The 25013-nt window shown below is 38.0% G+C and overlaps 1 protein-coding gene across 1 annotated transcript in view; it reads left to right on the top strand.

Annotated features, from left to right (window-relative positions):
• The window catches only part of NAALADL2 (N-acetylated alpha-linked acidic dipeptidase like 2), a 507372-nt gene that overhangs the window by 11475 nt on the left and 470884 nt on the right, over positions 1-25013 (top strand). The window contains exon 2 of the mRNA XM_052804208.1: positions 16311-16373. The gene's annotated coding sequence lies outside the window, so the exon portion shown is untranslated. The remainder of the gene's footprint in view (positions 1-16310; positions 16374-25013) is intronic.

Genomic DNA, 25013 nt, shown 5'->3' with positions numbered 1-25013 from the left:
GTGCAATGTGAAGTATTTCAACCAGCTGTGTGAATGTACCTCTATTTAAAAGTGCAGATTGACACCAATTTATACTGGTTTATGAAGAAAAATGAAAAAGAACAGATTTTTCTTTGAAACTATATGGAGGAGGTTGTCTTATAGTGATATGAGATGTGCCTCACAAACTGGCTTAAAATGTGGACTGACCCTTGTTCTGATTTGCTTGGAGTGGAAACTTGGGTAGATATTTTACAAACAGGAAGCCGGCAATCTGGAAATAGATAAAACTTGAGTAAATCACTGATGGCAATCTAGACATAGGAATCTTCTTGTCTTGATTAGCTAAATAACTCTTCCTAGGAACATTTTGTATGCACCAACAAGTTCCTTAATTTACAGAAGCTAATGTAAATATTACCTCAGTCTTTCCTGGTAATCTTTTTTAAATCAGGGCTTTTCTTAAGACTTCATTTCTGATAGTCCTATAGGCACTGACTGTACCATAACATGCAGTACAGTGTGTGTGTGATATCTATTTGTTTCAGAAGGTTTTTTAATCCTCACTAATCGGGGTCTTCAGAGGTCTGTGCTGTACTTTGTTAGTTATTGCAGCAGGTTAAAAATTAAAAGGAAGTGCTGATGAAAAATAATTTAATCAGGAGTACTTTCTGCAGACTCAGTACTGAGACTCTGGTTTATCAGGGCTTCATAACAAGAACAGCAATACTAAGTAAAGAGGGATTCAGTGTTTACCTAAGATACTGTTAAGATGAGAGATTTCTGGAGCTTTTCCAGGGTGCATTTTTGAAGGCTGTTAGCATTTTTGTAGTACTTGTGGATTTTTTTTTATGTACTCCCTCGGCTGTGTCACGTGGACTGAACAGCAGGTCAGACTTGAACAAATTAAATATACACGGCCTAAAATTTGCAGGATTTTGCAATTGGATGTCATGAAGTTAAACCAGTTTTTTTTTTAAAATCGGTCTTCCTTTAATGGATTATAGATTAATATTTGAAATATATATATATTTTTTTTTTAAAAACACCCTGCTACTAAAATACATGCCTTGATTTGTAAACTTCTAAATTATTTTCATTAGCAGCCCAGTGTCTTTCCATTATTTAGATATGAAAATCTGGACAAGATTTATTCCTTCCCACAGCCACTAACCTTTGTTTCTCTTTAGGCTTCTTCTGACATGTTTTTAAGCCCAAGTTTCCAGGGTGGGGATCTGCGGGTGTATTAGGCAAAAGAAAAGACTTTACCTGGAGTATGTACCAATCCAAAATGAACCTGAGGTATCTGGTATCTGAGGTGCTAGGCTTTTGTAGTGACTGCTTTAGTCAGCCCAATTTGGGGGAAATTAAACTTAGATCTCTGGATTTACAGGTTGACCACCCAGTGCTTAAGTCAGGGCTCTTGCTCAGTAAAGCATTCATATTTGATATTATATGTTTCCCTCTGCTAACTCAACAGATTAATGAAGAATGTTTGTTGAAATCTGTGACTCCACTTCTTCATGAGGAGATAATTACTTGTTTCACGAATAAAGATCTGCCGTCACTGGCAAATTCAGATGACTATAAAAGCTTTACAAATGGCTAAAACAAAATATGGAATGTCAGCGTTGCCCATTTAGTGCTCTGAATGCTTTAACAGTCTGGTCCGACTTCCTAGTTGAAGGTCAAGAGCTGATGTGAACAACCCCAGTTCTCACACGTGCAGGATCCCTTCCACGTAGTCCTTATGCACATAGGTTGGCATAAGAGCAACACTTGTATTCTTGAAGTCAGCATATCATACTAACGTGTGAGTACAAAACTTGCATCTTCTTACGTCAGTGGCATCAAAGGAATCTTTTTAATTAATAGTAAAAGATGCCATGAGGAGAGAGTGGGGTCTTGTTACACAGAGTAGAATATCATATACAGAGTAGACTTGTAAAGGTTAGGCTACAATAATGAGTACCTAAGAAAAGTCTGAATTGTTAAGATGCATTGCCATAGTGCTAAGCTAGGGTGGGATTCAGTTAAAAAAAAAAATTTCAGCAAAGGAAGTTGGAATGTGCTTATATTGCATTCTCTGCTTCAAGAGTAGCTTTCTGAATTGGATTCCTAGTGAGAATTTGTGAAAGTTTTATGCATAAGTAACAAAGATTCATAAATAGCTTATTTCAATTTGATTTTTCCTGATCTCTGTGTGAGTTTATTAGTTTTAGGCAGGCCTTGTAAGGATTCAAACAATTTTTTTTTTTTTCTAAAATTCAACTCTTAGTACTATCAAATTTTGTTTCCTTTTAACAAGCAGAGCCCTTACTTAGATTGCTAGAGAGCTGCAGCTCAAAGCATCTGTAATTCATGTCTGTTCTCATCCAAACATGTTTGTTGTTAGACTCCAGTGGATTTGAGGTCAGACCTGCTGCAAATTTGGTAGTTCGAAGAGAATTAATTTGGTGGAAGGAAATGTGTGAAAAGACTTTGAGTGTTTTGTACTGCTGTTTTGACTAATGCAGACTTGACTAATACGAGTTAGTTGTGTCCTTTTTTGTTTCCCCTGCCCCCCCCATCACATGATATGCTTTGACTGGAACAAGTGGTCACTAACAGAGGTAAATTAATGTTAATCAGCTTATAGAATGAGTCCAATTTGAGAGGTGAATTAAAAAATGTAAACCCCAACCCCCCAAAAAGCCTGTTTATAAACTAGGTTATAATAATATATTTATATATTACTAATACATAGTTTCTCCAACCTAGTTCCAAGTTAATTGAAAAAATATTTTACTAAATCAGAATTAAAATACCAAGAGCAGAGCTAATTATTTTATCTGAGTAGAAGTTAGATAATTCTGCAAACTGTGCATGGTCAAACTAGTATTCCATCTACATAAAGTACAGAAGGATTGATTCCATGCAGCTGTATTCCTTACCTGCTGGAGTTACTCAGGAGGCTGCTCGATGCTCTGAGGTTGCAAGAGGCATGGAGTTCCCTGTGCTCTCAGTGTGCTGATTTCGTGGTGTTGCTGGATGTGTTAATGGGACTGGGCGATGTTAAAAGCAGCTTTCCATGGGTTGTAAGCCAGGAAACAGAAAACTAGTAGCTCTGTCAAAGCTGGGGATAGGCTTTTGCGGAGCTCCTCGGATGACATAATCTGTTGTTCTCTAGACTGTGTGGCTATTGGAAATGTAGTCGTGAACTTTAAGAACATTGTCTCAACTGCTTTTTTTAAGAACTCAAGTTTTTATTTTGCTTTTTTTGTGAATATCCTCTGTTCACAAGGAGAATGTCCAGAATATGAATATCTAACTAAACAGAAGAGGTAATGAACTTAGATTTGGAAGATTTGGTCAATATTCAAATGCAGCCACTGTTCCCTTGTATGGCCTCGGCCAAGGCTGCTTTTCTTTCCTGTGCTTTTGCTTCCCTGTCTATAAAATGAGTGATGTTGTGCTGTCTTTCTAAAGAAATTTCAGAAATTGCAATAAAAAGCAGTGAATTTGATCTAAGGATTGTAGTTTTGTATAGTCATATGACTTTAGAAACCTTATTATGTCACTCTAGTCATCAGCCAAAACTGTAATCTCATTGAATGAATGATGAAACTTATTCTCAATGGCAAACAATGTATCAAGAATGAAAATGTAGCAAGACAGTTGCTAGGATAATAAATACTTGAAAACACAATTAAAAAAGACAAAGCAAAGGCAATATAAATAAATGTGACCTTGTTTCTTTGTGCACTCAGGTCAATGATCACAACAGGCCTATGCTTCTTTGTACTGAATATTCATGGTTTGAATAGGAAGGCTAAAAATGGATAATTATGGAGGCAATGATATGTTTTGTCAGGCTGTGTTAATATCCTTTGGGCTGTAACTTAATGCTGATCTAGTAGTAACAACATCATAGTGTCTCCAGCTTCATGTGAACTGTAGTTTCTGATCGATGATAATGCATTCCGCCGTGACTTATGCTTCTCATGTACCAGGCTTTAATGTGTTCTTTGACTTCCCCTAACAATGTACCTTCTAGCATAAGCTCTAACTAGAATAATAGTAATAGAAAAATCTTTTTTGATAATGAGGAAAGCTCTGCAAATATTCACAGCATATCACGTACAATTCCTGCATCAGGGTTGTCTTGAGACAGGTATTTTTAGTCAAAGATAAATGTCTGGCAAAAGGATGCTTTGGTTCATCACCAGAGACTGAGTAACTTAAATGAAATTGCATATTTGGATCTGTTTTGTGTTCAGTTAGATATTTGTATTCTGGACATTTTCCTCGTGAGCAGAAGATATTTGGAAAAAAGGGAAATAAACAAACCAAAACAAACCCAAACCTCAAACACTTAAGAAATAGGAAGTGTTTTCCAGAGTGGATCACTGGGAGGAGCTGTTTATTACAGCTTTTATGCATTAAATCAGCAGCAAAGGAATGATGAGAGAGTGGGAAGGTGATATGGAGCCAAACATACTTTGTCATGAGTGGGGAATACTCTCCTTCAGTAGAAAGCGATCAATGGCTTTAAAAAAAAAAAAAAAAAAGAGTGGTCACTTCAAGGGAAAGGACTAATTCAGTAAAATTGTAAAAATCTTATTGTATATTAACTGTAAAATGGAAGTGCAGTTAGGCCACACATGTGGGAATGCACTAAACAGGCAGCAGTTGTACAACTGTCCATTCACACACTGGCGAGCTCATGAGTTCCAAATAAGACAAGAACTGTTCCTACCATTGGAGTACTCAAAGGATCTTTTTTTAACAGTAATCCTAATACACCTGGAAGGTAACCCACCTCATAAAGATGATTTGTGTTTGTATCCTGATATGATAGAGTGAAAGGGGAAAAAATTTCTTTGTAAAAATTCTCCACCACTATCTCCATAATCTCTACTTGAGTGAGCACCAGCCAAGTGAGAAAATGAAAAATTATAACCTGCCAAGCATCAGTGGCAGGCTGAAATGAAAAAATTTCAAGTTAATAACAGTGATGCCTCAGAAAAATTTGCTGGCCAATTTAACATTGCTTTATCCAAGGTCACATCTTGCAGCTGATTATTTTTAGTCTTTTGCAGATGAGGACTTTCTTTCTACCTTTCTTATGGCAAGTGAAGATCAGGGAGATGCTAGGTATAGTTTTAAACTCAAGGTTATCAATCTCTTCGGATTAAAAGTAAATCATGTTCACTGCCTATTTGCTTAAGACTGTGCACAGAACTTATTTCTGTTGTAGCGAAGTGGGATGTCTGTGCTATCCTTTATGGCACCAATGTAACATTGAGAGTCATGGATTTGACAGGTGGACCACTTGGTGGATAAGGAATTGGCTGGATGGTCGCACTCAAAGAGTTGTGGTCAACAGCTCAATGTCCAAACGGAGACCAGTGACGAGTGGCGATTGTCAGGAGTCTGTCTTGGGACAAGTGCTGTTTAACATCTTTGTTGGCAACATGGACGGTGTCATTGAGTGCACCCTCAGCAAGGTGGCCAACGACACCAAGCTGCGTGGTGTGTGGTTGACATGCCGGAGGGAAGGGATGCCATCCAGAGGGACCCTGACAGGCTTGAGAGGTGGGCCTGTGCGAACCTTATGAAGTTCAACAAGGCCAAGTGTAAGGTCCTGCACATGGGTCGGGGCAATCCCAAGCACAAATACAGGCTGGGTGGAGAATGGATTGAGAGCAGCCCTGAGCAGAAGGACTTGGGGGTGTCGGTTGACAAAAAGCTCAACATGACCCGGCAATGGGCTTGCAGCCCAGAAAGCCAACTGTATCCTGGATTGCATCAAAAGAAGCGTGGCCAGCAGGTCGAGGGAGGGGATTCTCCCCCTCTGCTCTCATGAGCCCCTACGTGGAGTACTGTGTCCAGCTGTGGGGCCCTCAGCGCAGGAAAGACATGGACCTGTTGGAGCGAGTCCAGAGGAGGGCCAGGCAGATGATGAGAGGGCTGGAGCACCTCTCCTGTGAAGACAGGCTGAGAGAGTTGGGGTTGTTCAGCCTGGAGAAGAGAAGGCTCCGGGGAGACCTTAGAGCAGCCTTCCAGTACCTAAAGGGGGCCTACAAGAAAGCTGGAGAGGGACTTCTTAGAAGGGCACAAAATGATAGGACAAGGGGTAATGGCTTTAAACTGAAAGGGGGTAGATTTAGATTAGGTGGAAGGAAGAAATTCTTCACAGTGAGGGTGGTGAGGCAGTGGAACAGGTTGCCCAGAGAGGTTGTGGATGCCCCATCCATCCCTGGCAGTGTTCAAGGCCAGGTTGGATGGGGCTTTGAGCCACCTGGTCTGGTGAAGGTGTCCCTGCCCATGGCAGGGGGGTTGGAACTAGATGGTCTTTAAGGTTCCTCCCAACACAAACCATTCTATGAATATGAAAACTCACAGTGGAGTGAGGTTGATGAAGGGGTTGAAAGTAGGAGAAGCTAAAACTTACCAGAGTTTCTTCTGGACCAGACTCTTGCTGATGTTCATGTGATGATTTTTACGTAATCGTGTTAAAAGGGATTATGTTGCACGTTTTCGAGGTTTCTTAAGGAATGTGAACTTATTGCAAGCTAATACAGGAGACATACTGTAAGTGGAGTCCTGTGAAATAACCAAAGCACTTTAATGGAATCCAAGGTCTGAAAATCATTAGTGAACTGTAGCAGCACTTAATTTCCTCTGGCACAATCTATACAATCATCTTAACATTACAGAGTGAACCTTGCTACAACATTTGCAAAGCATTGGCACACTGTCACTTACTCAAAATAGACCATTCTTCAACAAATGGAACGTATCATTAGTTTGGGAGTGGAAACTCCGCTCCGGGCCTGCGGTGCGAAGGCCCATGCAAGGGGAAACCCTCTGTGCTGTTTTAATGTGGTTCTGTGGTCCTTTTAATGAAGGATATGCAACTTCCTGATATGCTGAGTGTACACAGTGTTTCTAGGGAGATTTTGTGGTCTAGTGGTTCAAAAATCTTGTTTGTGGTTGACTGTTTCAGCCACTGAGTTGTTCCTGAGCAGAAAAGAGTCCAGTGCTTCTGTCTGGTGTGGAAAGTGAAGGGCACTCCTTACTGGAAGATTGATGGTGTACCCTATTTGTAACTGCCCTGTTTTCTAATCATGCAGGTCTTCTCTGGCATTAAGATAATAAAAATACTTAAGCAGCTCCATTCAAGGACTCTCCAAAAGCATTCATTTTTATTCCTGTATGTGCATGCTTTGTAAGCCAGGGCTATTCTGCGTTGAAATGGACGGAAGTGTTGCTGGAGTGCTTTTCAAGAACAAGAGGATTAACTCACAAAAGGTGTTATGGGTGATTGTTAATGATCACTGTGGTCAGAAGCCTGGGTTGAAGTCTTGGTCTCTAGAACCAAGTTGTCTGGGCATTTGCTCAGTAGGAATGGGAGCTGAATCCCCAGCCGGATTTCCCAGCTTTCCATGGAAGTTCCCTATCAGATCACTCATATCCTGTCTATTTTCTGAGATCTGACAAGATTGCAGCTTGAACTATGTTTAATTTTTCTAGCTGTCATGCAATGCATCATCTTGAGTTAGTTCAATAGCCCTAATCTAATGCTTACTGCAATGAAACTGTGAGTGTATCAATCGATACTTATTTCAGTAAATGTAAAACAAAATGAAAATTCTTTTGACAACTTCTGTCCATTTCATTATATCATTTTTAATCACAAAACTGTCTCTTAAAGTTTGCACACTTCCTTAAACTTTGTAGCCTGTCTTCTTTCATATATGTCAGGCTGATGCCAGCAGCTCTCTCCTCTCCCAAACAAGGTTCCATCTAATGCGTTAGGTTAATCTGCTGCGTTCCTGCAGCAGAAGGAAGCTGAATCTTTCCTGACATATCCAGGCAGCTGTGGCAGGCAGACCTCTGGACCTAGGAGGAAAAATTTCAGGGAACATGAGATTTCAAACTTGATGTTTTATTGCCTTGTTATTTTTCTTCCTCAAAAGTAGTCTTGCTTTAGGATATTTGCAATGCAAGCAAAGCAAAGAAGCTTTAGTATTCTATTCTCTAGCATCACTCAGTCTTATCATCTAGTGTTATGTGATGTCTAATATCCAGACTCTGAGAGGGTGTGCTCTGTCCCAGGCCAGACAGAGCAGCAGTTGTTGGATTACGTTCACATGCAAAGTGGAAACCGTTCACTGAACTATGTGGTATTTTTCCCATTTATTCTAAGACTGCTTTCTGTTTATGCAGGGAATGATGTATCTGTGTGTAATATTTCTAAGTATACGTGCTCTCATATACACACCCTTTCCACCATTTTTATGGCAGTATAAAGGAGTCTTAGTGGAGATTAAATTCCTCCCCTTTTTCTGTAAAACATAGCTTTATTCAAATTTCTAGGGTGATATTTTCATTTTAATGTTGCAAATATTAGGAGATAAACATACAGGTGAGAAGAAGAAACAAAGCATAGAGAAGATAGATATCTGTACACAGCTAGGCATGAGTTTTTCTTCATACCTTCCAGGACAGAACTGGACTAGTTATTCCTTTCTTCTATTTACGGCAGCAGTGTTGCTTTTAGATGCTTTGTTCTGCCTCCTCTCTGTGGGAATGAAATGACAGGGCACAACTGTCTTGTGCTTACTTCTATATGACCAGCTGTATGGATGCATAGTAAGTACTCTGTGGATGGAGGAGATAGCATTTGTGGCTTAAGGCTTGCAGTTGTAAAATTGCAGTTCTTTGCCAGCTAAGAGGGGGTGCAGCAGGCTGTTCTCAAAATCAGGCCGTTTTTGCTTGCTGTGAAAAGATAGAGCTCGACTCCTTTTCAGGAAGCTTAATGCTTTTGCCCTCTGTTCAGCCAAATGCTGATAATAGGCTCTATAAGGGAACTTTTGTGCAATGATTCATTTAGGAATGAAATTGCATGTAGCAAAAGTGGACTTGACCAAGAGAAAGGTAAGGTTAAAGCAAGTATTTAGACTTTTTAAAAGCTAGTCAGAGTAGATTAAGGCCACTGAACATGCATTAACACTTTAAAATAGAATCACAAAGCTGCACTTTTTTCCTGCAAAAATCTTCTAGAACATTGTATGTCTATTAATGAACTCTTCTTTTAAAGTCTGTCTCTTGTGGGAGGTATTTCAGTATAAGGGTTCTTGATTTGTCATTGCGCGCGAGGTCCAAATTCTTCATCTTAATTGACCCTTCTGGCCTTAAGACAGATGTAAATACTTGCAGTCTGTTGGCTTTCTGTTTTGTTTTCTTTTGAAAATGTTGTTTTAAGGTAACTCACCCTGTGATCATACTTTTATAAGTATTTTTTCTGGTAGGCCTGGTACTTTTGGGGCTGATAGGAAAATGATGGGAGAGATTTAAAATAGATTTCCTTTTTGAAGCTTGTGTGTGCTGATTATTAAAGTGTGTGAAAGGAGTTCTCTGACCCATTACAAAATAATTCTTTTGCCAACAGAAAACATAATGCATTCTGATGACGCTTATAATTGCAGTACTTCCAGAACAATTACCCTGGTAGTTCATTTTCATATTGTTGGAAATCATATTAGCATGTTATATTAAATTGAAAATGGCATGCTTTGCTCTGTGCACATCTGGAAATACTCATTGGGTTTAACTTGAGAGCAAACGTGTATTTACTTCGCAGGTAAGCAAACATTTAGCTATCCTGACAGGAGAATGCATTTTAGTATCACTTGCATGTGATACTACATCCCTATACAGCTGTGTTTTTCCAAGTTATAGCTAGTCCAAGTAGTGGTGGATACTGAATGCTTAGGTGTTTATTCAGCATATTGGATTCCAATGGCTATGAAGTTTTGAATTGTGCCAGAAACCAGTTTGTGGTCAGGCGTTAGCCTCTGTGTCCTCAGATTCATTTGCTGATGTTGCCTGTCTCCAGTTAAATTATACACTTTTGTACCAGGTGAGGTTCTAGCTTGGTACTTGGTACAGAAAAAGGAAATAGATCTCACAACTTTGAACAGTTGCCCTTTACTTAGCTTTTGCCACTCTCCACCCTGAGCTATGATAGAACACACCCTTTCCTTTGGCAAAGAGATGATTGAACTTTTCACATGTAACTGAAGACACCTGGTTAATGAAGTGCCAAAACCTGAAGTAGTAAGGACTTCTCTGTAGAGGATGAAGAATAAAGATAATGGGGTAATGCATTGGCACAGAATGAGAAGGCATATTCAGAAGTAAAAATAAATAAATAAAAAAAACCCCAACCCAAAACTGCCACAAAACCACCACCACAAAAGTTAAAACAGTGATGTCTGGGTGGGTGTGATTGGCCTGTATTAAAGTCAGGCTTGTAAGTTAGAACTAGAGTAAGCATAGCTTTTCCTGTGATGGACTTGGACATCCTAGAAAGTCTTTTGAATAGAGTTCATCTTGTATTTTGAAATTAAATTACTGTGATGAAAATAACTTCTTTGTGTGCTTTCTGGACATGTATTTTAACCAGACTGTCTTGGAAAGAAGCCTGGGACTAAAATGAGCATTTTCTTGATGTGATGTCTATGCGTTTTGTTTCACAAGAGAGGAGGAAAGGGCTGTGGTCATTCTCCCATTGGATGGGGAAGAGCTACCTAAAGCAAGTTGTCAACACTCAATTTTTTTCTGCATTTTTTTTACACTGGTAATGTTATTGAGGTTAATGATTTTTTTTTTTAAGTAAAATTCACAGCTAAAAATACTGTCCAGAGTGTGAAAGAATTGTTAAATTAGCAGTTATTAATATGCAAGAGTTGTAAGTTGAAATCAGGCTGGGTGTGGAAGAATTCTTAGTGCGTGGAAATCAGTGTTACTACATGACCTCAGTTTTTTCCCATAATGTTCTTTTCTAAAAGCCTTCTGCTTAACAGCTCTGTATAATGATTTATATTTCAGATAGCTCCAGGTACTTATTCTGTATACTTTGGAATCCTTCTGCTGTGCCTTGTTGTCAGATAGACAAAATGCTGCCCTCTCCTAGCACTGCATGAGGCTACCCCAGTTTAACTTGTGAGACAGCTAGAACTGACAACAGGAGTGAAGGTTTTGTTGTATGAGCAGAACTGGGGATTGGAGTGAAACTCCAGTTTGTACATCCAGTGGGTAGTCACTGGATAGGAACTTAGAACTTATTTTGGTTGTTACCAAGCTGGGTGGCAATTAATCAGCATGCAGAAGATACTGAATTAGCCAGTCTTCTGAAGCTGTTAATGTCCATCTTTTTAGTGACTAAATTTTAAAAAAAGCAGTGTTTTTTCCAGCAATGCATACTGCTTTTTTTTTCATGTGTGTGTGTTCAGGATAAAAATGTGTGTGACCTTGGTTTAAAAAAAAAAAAGTACAAGATCAAATTCCATTGCATAAAAGTGCATCTGAAAAGTTAAATAAAAATCCTTTCCTCCAGATTAAGACTGCTGCCTTTCTCCTCCCTTTTAAACATTTAAACACACTCTTTACATGATGCTTAAGCTTTCAAGTCAAAGTTACGAGGTGCTCTAGCCAGGCTTGAGTCTGAGAACGAGACCCAAACCAGGACAATAACAAAATGACACAAAGATTGACTTCACTGTGCTTGCTGGATGAAGTGAAAACTGCTGAAATATAAATCCTATATCCTGGGATTTCACTGCCTGCTGGAACTAATCTCATTAACTTAAAACCACCTGAGGCTTAAGAGAGATATACACTGCCATGAGAAATTATATTTATCTCATCCTAGGGGGAAATCCTTTCCCTCCCCCAGCTTACCTTACTTTTGACTTTGTCATTCTTGAATTACCAGGTCATTTGTCCCCCATGGGAAAGTCGTCATAGCTCACAGCAATGCAATTACTGTATCTGAAGTTCACTGCTGTATGAATGCTGAGATCACTGCTCAAGGTTTTTCTTCTTAAATAATTTCCTAAAGAAAACAAAGATTGGGAAAACAATGTGTTAGCGTTATACTTGAAGTTCCTGAGAGTTATAGGAAAAGATTCCAGAATTAAAGACAAGACTTAAGAAAAAGAGCTTATTGAAGATATTTAGGTGTTTGTTGCTATTGTAAATCAAATACTGAGTTTTCTTTAACCAGTACAGTTTTAAGAGATTAGTTGCCTCTGATAACTGGTAATTGGATGCAGAAATTTCAAATGTAAGTTTGCAGTTTTAAATCTACTGAGTGTTGCCAGTGAGAACAGTGTAGTTATGTGATTGATGGCTGCACTCTCATTTGGATTGAGACTAGATCCCAAATCTACGTTCAGTATTAAAGTCCAGCCAGTAGAAACACTCCCTTTGACATGGAAGGATTTTGGGTGATGCCTTATCTGATAGTCTTGTTGGACTTTGCAGCAAGGCAAAATGACCTTGTTCAAGTGTCTTTTAATGTTTGTCTAATTATGAAAAAATAAATAAATCAACTTTGAGTTATCCATTAAACAGCTCAAATGTAGAAGGGTATTAAGAAGAAAAGTAATATTAAAGCTGAGTTAGCTCTCAAAACCAAAACCTAAAGGCCTGATCTCTGAGCCAGTATGCAGAAAGCCTTATACGGTGAAAGCTTTTTGTGGTGAGCCCTTGGCGTGGTGCTTCCAGAAGGGATCCCAGAGTACGTTTGTATTTTGGAGGTGGAAGTTACTTTCAGTGAAATGGAGGTGCTGGTTTCTGTAACTAAGAGTAACGATCACTGAGCAAAACTACATGTGATTTCTGTAAAATCCAGTTCAGCTCAAAAGATGGTTTGTGGATGTGAATGACAAGTCTGCAAAGTTCAACATTAATAGTTGTTTATTAGCCCTAAGTCACCCTTTTAATGACCAGCCATTTAAAATGTCCTGTATTGGTAGCTTGTGTATAGGACAACAATAAATACAGTTGCAATTGCAGGCCAATTAAAGTAATAAAAATGAGACTCTAAGGCCCTGTTTCTGTTTCATCCTCATGGTATGAGTGGAGAGCAGGATAGAAAGTTGCTTTGCAACACTCTTGTCCATCAGTATGGAGGACAAGATGAAGAAAAAGTTTGTATTTTCAGAATGTCCTTCTTGTTACTAAGGATGAAAGTGATGCTTCAGGCCATTTGATTGGTATAATTGGTACGCTGTATCAATGTTGGACCCTCTCTCTCTTCCATGAAAGTCATGGAGTTTGGATGACAGTAGTCTCATTGCAGGCCACATGAGGATGTGCAGAGGATGTTTCCCTGTTCTTGAGAACAAGATAGGTTTACACATTTCCAGCACACAGAGAGGCATGTTCATCTCCTAATTTGCCCCCAAAGCCACACTGTTGTTTCAGGGAGGTTGACTGGGGTATAGATTAGACTAAACTTGACTGAGCCATTACGATGGTAAAATTTGATGCTTGACATTAAAAGGAAGGTGTTTTAGGCACGAATAATGATCAGTGAATTTATGAAGAACGGATAGGATGAAGGTTGGGTTGGGGGGGACAGTAGGATGGTTGACTAGGGGTTTTTGGTTTGGGAGGGTGTTACTTGTTTCTATTTGCTTATTGGACCTACAATTAATGTTTGATTTAGCAGTTTCTAGTAACAGATGGATATGAACTATAACGTACTTAATGTTTCCAGCAGTGTTAGTAATAGCTCAGGTTAATTTGTGGTGCGGATAATCAGGAGTGTAGTGCTTGTGTGTTGTGACTTGTTCAGAAGCCTGAGTTCCTTGATAAATGGTACAGCAGTTTATTGGGTGAACTTTAATTTTTATATGCAAGGCAATAAAATTTTGAAGGTTGAAAAACCGAGAACAAAATGTAGTGAGCACTCCAGTGTTTTAATGGACTTTGTTGTTCTCTGATATTTAACTTCTTTGAACATTCAAGTGTTCTACTCTGTTGATGTGAATACCCCATTGAAGACATTTAAGGGACTACAATGAAATGCGTATGAGCAAATAGTTAAGTGCATTTGTGCGTCTGGATCAGAAGGCCATGTAACTTACCTGGCCTATATAGTCCTAATTATGTATTGCTGTGATCTCGTCTAGATGTAAGTGAATTTGTTCAAGTGTTTTTGCTTGATTTTTATTGAATAGTGAATAAATCAGTGAAGGTATAAATAATTATGGATACTGTGTTGCTAAGGTGAGAGACTCTAGTGGTGTATGCTTTCTGAACTCTAGTGTACATTCCTTTTCAGTCCTGCATAAAGTTTAGTGCAGGACAGGCTGTTAATTCTTAAAATAGCTAAGGAGTAGGAACTTGACACCTTGAATGATTTATGTGTTTTCTTTGTAAGCTTGTTTCTGTTTTGTAACCTTTAAAATGTGGGTTTTATGAGTGGTATCATTAAAATTTATACTCCCTCTAGTATGTGATGTTAGTCATTATTGCTCTGCTGTGCCTCCAGATCACCTGTCTGAATTATAAAACAGCCTTCCTTGGAGCTAAATAGTAATTTTTTTCCTTTCTAGAGTAAATGCGTGTTGACTTCATTATTTTTCATTGGTGCTCCTATGCTGGAGCAGAGGCCAGAATCTGGCCTTTTCTGCTTTCCATCCAAATGTGAAAGGTTGCTAGTAGTAACTGTGTGTTTCTAAGAATGAAATATTAAGGGTCTTTTAACTTAAGAAATTTTATATCAATCGGAAGAAACTGCCAGAGAATTTGTTTTGAAGTGTACTCTATTTTTTTTTTTGTGAACTCAGACTGATATGCTCAGTAGGTGATTTAATGTTGTGCTAGGCTTTGTTACGCTAATTTTAAGATGTTTCACTGAAGAGTGAATCTTCAGTAAGAGAAAATACAAGCTAATACTGAAAGTGAATCACAGTCCTTTCAATCAGTTGAGACTTTTTAAAAGATGTGATATACCAGGAAAGATTTTGCGAGAGACTTCAAAGTTAACGCCTTTAATCTGCATCTTCAAATTGAGGGTGTCAAAAATGCTTCTTTTAGAAAGCTCTGCCATACTCTAAAAAGTTGTGGGTTTTTTTGAAGCCAATGAATTGAATGGAAAACAGAAGTTTTGCTTGAGCCATGGACTACTGCCCTGGTTCTCTGAAGGTTGTCAAGCAAACTGCTCTAACTCATGAGGATGACCCATCTCTGTCTTCTTTATTTCAAGAAATGAAAGATCTTTATTCACAGTTTATGTAGACAGATCATCTAGCAGATTGTGATATAGATGAATTCATTGCAAACTGCCCAAACGTGGCTTAGCCAGATTTCATACAGAGATGATACGGCATTGTTCTCTGAAACACAAATGGAGGCAGATGTTTTAGTTTTTTTTCATCTCGAACTTGTTTACCTCATGCAAAAGAGCTAAGATTCAAGCTCTTCCTAGCAATGCCAATATGAGAGGGTTTTTTTCTTTTACAAAAATCTTACTGTTGTAATAACAAATGTTTTATTGGTGTTAACAGAGGATAAGATGCTAATTTCAGTGCAGCCTGAGGCTACCATGATGTATTCAGTACTGTCATCTAGCTCCATTGACAGATATGTGATCTAGTACTAGAACACAAGTTTGAACAACAAAAATAGTGTTATTGTTGGAAAACTTGGGAATGAAATAGCTCAGATTAGAGCTATGTCAGAGTAAGCGCGCTCAAGCATTAGGTCCTTGAGCCAGTGGCCTCTTCCTGAAATATTTGGTATCATGCTGCATGTTGTTATGGTTATTAAAATTTGCTGTCTGCTTCTGTTCCCAGAATGATTATTTTCTCAATATTTGCAAGGCAAGTTTCCTGTCACGTTACAAATTTCCCTATTTAGTTTTGCAGTAAAGAAAATGTGAGCAGCAGAGGTTCCTGCATTGAACACTTCCAGTAGCATAATTTAGAGCTGTAAGGGATGCTCTGTGGGCTTGTGCTCTTTCCTAATATCAACTAAGGTCTTTTTTGAGAGTCTTGTCCTCACCTCATCACACATGCTGCAACTAGACTTTGATTAAAGTAATACTATTGAGTCGAAGTTTAATTTGCTCTATGCTACTTAAGCGTATTTAAAATAGTGAGCAGGCTCCATACATAAGTGTCAGTGAGGTAGTGAAGAAGGTAGAAAGAAGAGCTGTGATGCTGATTAGAGGAGGCTGAGTAGAGTTTTTCATAGGGTTAATGCTTTCCAAATTGGAGGATATAAGATTGAAAGTGAAGGGCACACTCCTTGTTGAGGGAAAGTGGTAGAGTGGTCCTAATGCAGAATCTCATTAAAGCAACTGTCAGGATTCCTCTATTTTACCATCATGTCCCCTATTCTATAAGAGTCAACTGTCGTTTTGAGTGAGCATACTGCCAAAGAGGCATTTACAAATAAATGAAAAATGTCACAATTGATTTTGCTCCTTTCAGAGTACTCCCATGTCAGCTTTGTCACAAACCCTTTGTTATTCTCTTTTTCAGATCTCTTGTCTGGACATTGGAAATAACTTTGGATGGTTCTGGGCTTCTTTCTGTTGACCCAGGGTAAGCTCCCGGGATTATGACTTTTTATTAACATTTGTGCAACAGTTAAATAATATTGACTTTTCAGTGCTTATAAAGGATGAAATGCTAGAAATTCGTACCAATTACCTGATGAGTTTATATCAAAGCTACATAATACAATCCACACTTGAGAATGCTACTAATAGAACAGATTTATTTCTTCGTTTCTTCTTTAGGAGTATTTGTGAATTATGGTAATTACTTTGCAAATGTTGCGTGCAGCAGTACTAGCCACGTAGAATATATATAGCTACGTGTTTTTATTTGTTTCTAAAGAATGTCTACTTCTAAGTTGATAGTGTTCTTTTCTTCAATATTTATAATTCTCATTCTCTTTCAATGTATGTTATATGGTTATTATAGTGCATATTGCTGCTTGTAAACATATTGAAAGGTAAGCTGTTTATCTTATGTATTTGCTGGCTGAGTAAGTGAACCTAATGGGCAGTATCAGTAAACCCCTTTTAATGCAAAACTGTTAGCGCAAGAATGAATATCTGTTGGAATTTCATTATAAGAAATACTTGAGATGATTTAGATAGTGAAGTATCTAAACTACTATCACTTCTAATAAAAAAAGTCTTAGTTATTTTCTCCTTGAACTTCAGTTTTGCGATAGCAATCAAAAATACATGGAGTGTTTTACTAAAACTGCTGTGAAAGAAACTTCATTAACGTCTATAGAAATGCCCATGATCCTTTAAATAGGAGTTGAAGGTTTTTAATGACAGACCTAGTGCTACACTTAGGAGTAATTTTTGTCCTTTTTGTGTTTTCTGTGATGTCCAAGAAGTAGAACCTGCAAATAGTAATAGGACAAGAGTTTACCACTATCTACTAACTTCAAAAAGTAATTTTGCACTGTATAGAAAGAATTGTTTTGTGACACTGAGTATTTCTGAAGGGATTCTTCAACAATGATTCACACACATTTTGCAATCTGGCAAACAGCGCAAAGTCTCTATTTCAGTGCACGTTACTTTTTGTCATAGCGTATTTTAAAGAGTTGCTGCATTTTATCACTATTGCTAATAACAGATTTTTTAAAAAACAGAATAACTGAAGAAAATGATATTGCTGTCATTTGTGTACTCCAGAAACTCCTAGGAAATCCAAGAAGGAATTGCAATCTTTAAGGGAAAACAAGAACAGTTTATGGTGTCACCTGCTCTATATACAGATTTCTTTTCTGTTCCTCTTTCGTCTGAGATAATAAGGTAGCCCGATTAGCTCTACTTTTAACACAGCAGAAATTTCTTTGCATTTAGTGTATGCATATTTGTCAGCTGTTTGAGCATTTTTAATGTGTTACATTCACAGTCAGCTTTTACAGTTCTGATATACCTTTGGTTCAACTGAAATGAAATGTGTTGAATTTTTTTTAAAACAAATTTTCAAATTAATATCTAAAATAACTGTTAACTTTCCTGAAAGTTTAGAATTTTTATTTTTGTTCTTTTAAGTAGAAACTAAAACTTGTTCCCTAAAACTACCAAAGAACACCCTTAATTTGTACTTCGGACACTCTCTTTTGTTTACGTGTTAGTACAAATTTTGGGACAAAGCTCTCTAAGGCAGTCTGTGGTCCTGTGTTATCAGCAGTGGGCTGCCCAACCTTGCTTTTCTTCTACTTGTATTAGAAGAAAATCTGAGATGTGAATCTAGTACAAAGACAGAAGATGAGTTCTGGCAGTGTGAAAACTGATGACATAATTTCAATGACTAAACCAGACAGTTCAAGGCTGTTATATTTGTGTAATTAATTATTATTGTTACTGTAAACAAAGACAGAAGGAAGGAAGGAAAACTTAGATGAAAATGAAGTAGAACTCAGCTCTGTGCATCCCCCAAACTCCACTACCCATTTGACTTTAACAATACAGTAAATTGTTTTAAGGTAAATCTAAATGGAATTCCGTAGCATTTCACATCTAAATGGGGCATGCACTTACAAGTAAAGCAGTGCTGCAAAAGGAAATCTAGAACGCTTCCGTAGTGCCTTGAAACAATAGCAAGGTATTGGCTAACTATGACTTGGCAGATTTGCAGAAGCTTAGACTTTCGATCACCAAATCTCTGCATGTAAACATGATATGTAGTTTCATAATGTTACTGATGTTGATTTGTCCGAGCTTCTTCTATAGAGCTGGGCATACTCTGATGCATAGTTATGCATATGTAAATCTCTCTGTGCCAGCTGATTGCATATGTGAGAATTACTTCCATATATTAGTCTGAATCATAAGATTTCTCTCAACTGCTGGATGTCCCTACAAGCAACGGATGAAATGTACTGATTAGCAAAATTACCATGAGCTAGAATATAACTTTAGTGGGAGATTGTCGAAGATGTCCATCCATCAAATAGCAAACACAGATTAATTAAAAAAAAAAAAAGAGAAACATGTGAACACCACAGCTGCTTATTTAGTTCACTAAGGAACTTGCAAGTAGGGAACGAGCCTACAAAGAGCCAAAGGGATACACAGAGCATTTGTTCCAGTGAGAGCCCTTCTTGGTAGTTGGTCAAAGTCAGTGCTGTACTGCTAATACAGGTTTCTAGTACGCTTATTTTCAGCCAGGAGTAAGGGAATAGGGTAGTGAACTGAGAGCTGTATCTTTCTGAATCAGTTTCTGTTCTTTACATTTTCATTTACAGTTTAAAACTATTAAAACTTCAGTTTAAGTGATTGTGATTCCCCCCCCCCCCCCCCCCCCCGTAATTAGACTTAGCTATTCATAATGACAGTTATTTGTTTGGTTCCTGAACCCAGAATATTTCTTCAAACCCTTTTCATGCACAAATGTCTCTTTTCCTATTTAAATTAATAAAGGTGCTCTATTTCTAGGTCATGGGGACATGCTGGTCTCATATTTCAGCACGATGAATCCCAGACCCTTCCCAATCCCCAAATAAATGACTCTTCATGGCATAAGATGACTTTTCTATAGATGAAGAAAAAGTACTTGAAGGAGGGAAGTAAAGGAAGATAACCTGGTCAAGTGGGGAAAGATAAGATTTGATAGAGTTATCATTCATGAGTTTGTCAATTAGGTCATTACAATTTCACTTTTAGAAGATGCATTTTAAAATCCTGAAGATCCTTGCTCATTAAATTCAGGCCAGTTTCTAGCACCTCTTCCGATTTGTACCATGTTACTCCTTGAGTGTCTGTGTTACTCCATTGACTTCAGGGAGATCACTCGTGGAATAAAGAAATTGTTCCTCACCTCTTTGTATCTGAGGCTCTGCTCTGTGCTGCTGCTGCCTTTTAGCTGTTATAAAACATTATTATCCAACGGGTTTCCTCTGAACTGTTTTGTGTAGTTGCTTTATAAATAGCATTGCTTCAAGTGGTGTAATAGAACTCATAGCAGAAAGGGCATGTGAAGAAGACATGCCCATGAGACAATACTAACAATTTGCAGTTCCTCATTGCTGTGGCTGAATGAGTTGGTTTTAGGTAATTTGCTATTCAAACAGGAATAATGAGGTAAAATGCGTTTTACTCATTTTCGTTGTGGCACGGTGGTCAAGCCTGAACCACTTAATTTTAGGGGTTGGACAGAGCAAAGGAAATTGCTATTCACTTGCTTAATTGATCATTCTCTCATAGTTGCCTCTAGCTGTAACGTGTTAATGATGGTCAGAGAGATTAACCATTAGAAGATTCCCCCAAACTGTACAGGAAAATACCATGAAGTAGCTTAATGGTGAAATAGTTTAATTGCTGCTTAATCAGCAGAGCAAAGGCAGGGAAGGAAGCTCATGTGCTGACCCCTATGTTCCAAAACAGTCTTCAGTCAAAACAGTGACTTGAAATGCATGTAATATGATCATCTATGCATAGTATATTTGAGAGTGGAGGGAAGTGTCTTTGCCTGTGTTTCCTCGAGTCATCTTGGGAATATTTTCAATGCTCAAAAGCATTAGTAGGACCTAATGCATTTTATTTTTTTCCCCATTAAATTGTAGTATTTGTTTAAGCAACAAATAATGATAATTGCAGCTGGAGTTTTTTTTGCATTTACTATAACAACATTGTTTGAAATTCCATTCAGAATTGGTTCCCAAGTACATATGCCTGCATATAGATTTGAATTACTGTAAGAAAATCAATGAATCGCCATTGAGTTAATAGTACTGGCTCTATTTGATAAGCCTGTCCTTGGGCTCTGTTGAAAATTATGGCTATAATTAATGATGGCTGAACACAACTCCTATGACTTCTGTAGGTCTAGAAACAGGTTATGCAAAGTTGTCCCTGATTCCGGTGGTCTTCAGCAGAGCCAAGATTTCACACGTTGTCTTCATATATAAAGGAAGCAAATACAGCCTTCCATCCCCCACCATCTGTTGTTAGGGGTATTATTCCCTTATTTTCCACTGTTTAGAGGAAGAATTTGGCTCAATGTTCTCAAATTAAGTATAGACACATAATTAAGATCTTTAACATTTTTAAAAACTTGACTTGCATGCAGGAGGTAGATTGTGACAGCCTGCTATGCCATACTGAAATGACACATAAGTAGAGCAATGTTTTCATCAACAGAAATGTGTTGCTGTTTAAAGTTGATTCTCTCTATAGGGGGCCATAAAGTAATTAAAAGACCATAGCATAATCCTTCAGGATTGCATATTAATTCCTTAGAGGGACAGATTCATCTTTTCTGACTGTAGTGGTGTATGACTGACCATGGAAATACTATAGAACTATAAAATGGTCTGTAAAACAAAGTATAGTTTTTTTAGACTAGCATATTTATTTTATAAAACTAAAAGGCTCATACTTCTAATGATTTTTTGCTTGTAGCAAACTGGAAGTAAAAGTATTTGTCTTAAAATTAAAAATCGACATGGAATGCTATGTACTTTGCCTTAAAGAAACTGCATGTAAAATATGTCCTCTGTGAGGACTGAAGAGTATTAGGAAGTCTGTGCCAACACAAGAAGAATCTCTTTTGTTACAGATGATGGTGAGTTTTTGCAGCTAGTGTAAACTAATACAGTGATAGCTGCATACTATAAATTTAAAGGATGAGAATTTTGAGCAGTTTTTTTTCCAGCAGTGGGTGGAGAGCTGGGTTTGTCTAATTGAGACAGTGTTACAAATTAGCCTTGATTGGGGTTTTTGTGGTTTCCCCCCCCCTCTTTTTTTTTTTTTTGAATGACCAATGCTCTAAGTGTGAGTTTGTAGTAGAGGGTTGTGCTGACTGAAAGGGGAAGGAAGCTGCCTGTGTGCTGCTCTGATGGAGAAAGACTAGGAATATTATTCAGTGAGTTTGATCAGAAAAGATTTTGTGTGCAAGCCCCTCTGAGCTGACATGTTCCCCTGCTCATAGCAGGAATTCTGAAACCCATGAGGACATTATTTTACTGTCTTTATTGTGCCCATGTAGGACATCTTTCTGATTGTGCTATGAAGTGTATCACACTTGAAAGGTTCTTTCCAGCCCACCAGACTTGTGTGTTTCTGCTGTGTTTCAGTTTGTACTTAGAATTTTAATTTGGGCATCAACCCTTCCTTTACTAATATTTTCAGCAGCAGTGGTGGAAGTAAGTTGTTAGCAAGGCCCTTGCCTGTCATATCCCAAAATAAGACCCTTTTCTTGATGAACAAACTAGACCTTTGCTATGGCAAAGGCTTTGGGAATGTGCAACAAAAAATCAGAAGTCTAGTGAAGGAAGCATTGAATTTAAGCCCGCCTTGACTACCTCATTTAGGTTGATGTTCAGGTTGTGATCTTGTTGGAGGTTACATACCTTAGCACAAAGAAGGGCATGAGTGGCTCCATGCATCCAAATTAGAACTAATGACTCTTTTGTGTGACATTACCTTGACTGAAACCAAAGGCTGATTGTAGTGTAATCACTATTTGTTAATTGATAAATATCTAGAGTAGTGTGCAAAACAAATTTCAAAACAGCCAAGGTATTTGATCATTATTTCTCACGTGACTATTGAAAAATTAAAGAAAATATGGAAGTTTAAAAGATGCTTCTGACCCTGCTGTAGTTCAGGGGAGAAGTGTAATATTCAGCAGCCTCATGGCATTCTCAGTATACTTAATTCTTTATGACTATACTGTTCTAAATATAGGACATCTGAGTTCAAAAGTGAGTGTTTCCTATACCTTAAGACCTGGGAAGGAGATAGTCATCTTGGGAGAGTTTTGACATGTGTTTTAATGGAAGTAGGATCAAGCTCAAATGCTAGGTTAGAATGACATTTAAAAGTGATCAACAATACTGATCAGTGATCAGTAAACTGAGCTGTTCAAGCTGTTTAGTTTGAGACTCCTTTATGTAACTATTGTCAATTCTGTGTTTTTGTTTGTTTGTTTTTTAATTATTAGAATATAGCTATACCTGTATGAATAAACCATCTTCATCCTGATGACGTTGATGACAAAGCTCTGATGGATTTCAGCAACATTATGAATCTGTCTGCTGGAGATTCAGTTTATATGTATAGATACAGTACTGCTCAAAGCAAAATGTTTCACAATCCTAGTATGAACACTTTCAGTGCTCTAAGGCATCTCAATGCATTATGGAAAAGAGCTCATCTCTGCCGAGATAAATATTTTGCAATGGTTTTATTTTCACAAAAGCTAAAGCCATAACCAAGAAATGATGACCCAATTTTTGATTAAAAAGCCAAATCAGCCCAGCTCCCCTCCCTCAACAAAACACCTGCACAGCAAATGAATAATACTGTAATTAAAGTAATGGAGGTTTCAGCTTCAACAAGGAGGATATCCAATATGTGAGGCTTGCAGAAAATGGAACTTAAAAGCCTGATGTTCCAATGCATTGTTGAGAGATGGGATTGAGGGACTTAAATGTAGGCACGTCCAGCTTTTTGGGAAGCTTCTCTTCGAGGTTTAAGTAGTCCTATTGTTTTCACCTCTTCTCCTCCAAGTCCGCCTGTGCCTTCTATCACCATCAGCTATGCCTGCTGTCTTCTTAAAACACTCTGCACTGAGAGTCACTGACTTTGTTACTGCAGACCTTATGGATTTGCTGCGAGTTCACTGAGTAACATTTCTTAGAAGCTTTATATTAGCGGTTACTTTTACGAAGTATGACTTTTTCAGATAAATAGGATCCTTTATCCTAGATAGTACTATCACTGTTTTTGTCACCAGCTACGTGATGAATATCTTCCAGAAAATGATAAATTGGATTTCGGAAATAAATTTTCATGACCTCAGTTTACCTCAGCTGAAAGACAATTTTGTTGGTGCATCACTTTAGAACTTTTCCTTTAAAACATATGATGATGCTTCACATTCCCCCATTTACAAAGTGCTTTTCCCCTTTACAGTGTAAGCGATAAATGCCTTCTGTTCCTTTTTGGACCTCCTAAAACTTATTCAGTCCATTTTCTTTGCTTTTCTATGTTTATGCTCACGTCTTCATTTATCCATTAGTTGTCTTCCTCTTAACACCACAGAAAAATCTGCCTAGTAGATAGATGTTGAGACATAAGTAGAAATAAAGGGTGGGGGCAGAACTAAAGGGGCTGACAGAGACAGAGCAGAAGACAGGGGATGTGGCCCTTGGCATTTTAGTTTTGAATAGTTCGGTGGTTCTGTAATGTTTGTGAGAATACATCTGCAATAAGAAGTGAGAGTGCCTTGTTTTTTATAGCTTTTATAGTGACATTAGTTCCTTCAACCAAATGTGAGAAGCCTGCTACCTTCCTTTTTCCTAGTGTTTTTCATTTGTTTTTCCCATACCTTAGGTTCAGCTGAAGCTTGACAAATGCAGGTGTTCTTACAACTTGTCTTCGAGCTATACTTCTGATTTTTCTCTCGCCTTCCTTTGCAATAAGAAATACCTGTTCAAATGTTTTTTATAGTTTCTTTATGATAGGCATTTCAGATACCTACTGCTGAATAAATAAAACTGCCTTCCTAGCTTAAGGAGCCTGGGATGTTTTTTCATTTGTTTCTTAAAATCTGTTGCAGTACAGAATGTAGTTGGTTGTCATAGTAAAGAAAGTGGCCTGGCATTGAAATGAGAACATAATTAAAATTATTTTTACTTTTCTCAGGACTTGGAACAAACTTACTTAAACCTTTTCTTAGAGGTATCACACCTAACAAGCTCTCTTGAGAGAGATCGTGGCAAAGCAGCTAAGCTATCAATGAAAATACTGAATGGCTGCATTCCTTGGGTTTTGCTTAAATTTGAAAGTAGATAGGAACTGTGAAGAAATATGCTGCAGCTTCTTTACCAGATTGCATTATAACTCCAGTGGCCTCAGCCACAGTAATGTACTAGTATAAAAATCTCATATTAACCTGGAATGTAGGTAACATCATAAAACACTCTGAAGTTGCTTAGCTTATGTTCGTCCTTGATGCATCATCTTCAATGTCTCCTGATGTTGAGATCAGTTTGTGCTGTAAACTATGGAATGGAAACCAGGTCTTTTCACTTGCTGTAGAAAAGGCCCCGTGACCCTTTTCTGGGCTGTGTTAGATTATGGCATGCTAAATGCAAAATGACCACTGAGCTGAAACAGCAGTCAAATAGTGTTATGTTCTTGGTTTTAATCTTATGGCAGGTTAAGGTTCACTAAGCCGCTGAAGCCACTCGTGGTCTGA

Source organism: Harpia harpyja, chromosome 12 (assembly GCF_026419915.1).
Source record: "Harpia harpyja isolate bHarHar1 chromosome 12, bHarHar1 primary haplotype, whole genome shotgun sequence".
NCBI lineage: Eukaryota > Metazoa > Chordata > Aves > Accipitriformes > Accipitridae > Harpia > Harpia harpyja.
The sequence above is the reverse complement of the archived record's forward strand: the minus strand, read 5'-3'. Positions and strand labels throughout refer to the sequence as shown.